We start from the raw sequence: 1557 nt of genomic DNA on the forward strand, positions 1-1557 counted from the left end.
TTTTTGTATTTTTAGTAGAGACGGGGTTTCACCATGTTGACCAGGATGGTCTCGATCTCTTGACCTCGTGATCCACCCGCCTCGGCCTCCCAAAGTGCTGGGATTACAGGCTTGAGCCACTGTGCCCGGCCATTTTTTGTATTTCTAGTAGAGACAGGGCTTCGCCATGCTGGCCAGTCTGGTCTCGAACTCCTGACTTCGTGATCCGCCTGCCTTGGCCTCCTAAAGTGCTGGGATTACAGGCAGAAACCATTACGCCTGGCAATTTTTGTATTTTTGTTTAGTACAGATGGGGTTTCACCATATTAGCAAAGCTGGTCTCCAGCTCCTGACCTCTTGATTTGCCCACCTCGGCCTCCCAAAGTGCTGGGATTACAGATGTAAACCTCTGAGCCCCGTCAGATTAAACAATTTTGAAAAGATGAATTTGTCTGGGTTCCTGTGGCTCACGCCTATAATCGCAACACTTTGAAAGGCCGAGATGGGTAGATCACTTGAGGCCAGGAGTTCAAGACTAGCCTGGTCAACATGGCGAAACCCTATCTACTAAAAAAGATTAGCTGGGCATGGTGGTGGGCATTTGTAATCCAACTACTCTGGAGGCTGAGACAGAAAAATTGCCTGGGAGGTGGAGGTTGCAGTGAGCCAAGATTGTGCCACTGCACTCCATCTTGGGTGACAGAGCAAGACTCTGTATCAAAGAAAAAGGAGAATTTGCTAGGTATGGTGGCTCCACCTATAATCCCAGTACTTTAGAAGGCAGAGGCAAGAGGATCACTTGAGCCTGGGAGTTTGAGACCAGCCTGGGCAACATAGCGAGACCCCACCTCTAAAAAAAGAAAAAAAATTAGCTGGTCAGGGTAGTGCGTGCCTGCAGTCTCAGCTACTTGGGAGGCTGAGGTGGGAGGAATCCCTTGAGCCCGGGAGTTTGAGGCTGCAGTGAGCCATGATCAATCACCCTGCTGCACTCCAGGCTGGGTGACAGAGTGAGACCCTGTTTCCAAGAAAAAGATTAAAGAGTAAATAAAAGTGACTTATGACAAAAACCGAGCAGTCTCATGGCAGGCTGACTTCAGGGAGCCAGGTTCTGACAATCCCTAGCTGTGCCAATGATAGGTTTGGTGGCTGGACTCATGGTCCAAGCATAGCTGCAGCTGCTCCAGACGTCACCAACAACCAGCGAAGGAAGAGGACGTATCCCGTTCTAAGTATTTTAAGTGGGAGAAAAATCTGTCCCCAAAGCCCCCTCTCCTTTCAGCCCTCCCTCGTGTTCCCTCACCTCCCACTGGCTGTAGGTGGCTGTGGGCGATACATCTTGTGATGGATATAACAGCAACAAGGGTTGTTCTGGAGGAGAGGCTGGTAAATATGTGCTTCTACATAAAGAGTAACACATCCACTAGATATTTGGGAGGCATTCCCAGATTCGGGGTTAGTCAGGCTGGGCACAGTGGCTCATGCCTGTAATGCCAGCATTTTGGGAGGTCGAGGCAGGAAAACTGAGCCCAAGAGTTTGAGACCAGCCTGAGCAACACAGTGAGACCTCGTCTCTATTTT

Source organism: Cebus imitator, unplaced genomic scaffold, assembly GCF_001604975.1.
Source record: "Cebus imitator isolate Cc_AM_T3 unplaced genomic scaffold, Cebus_imitator-1.0 Scaffold266, whole genome shotgun sequence".
In the NCBI taxonomy this organism is placed as follows: domain Eukaryota; kingdom Metazoa; phylum Chordata; class Mammalia; order Primates; family Cebidae; genus Cebus; species Cebus imitator.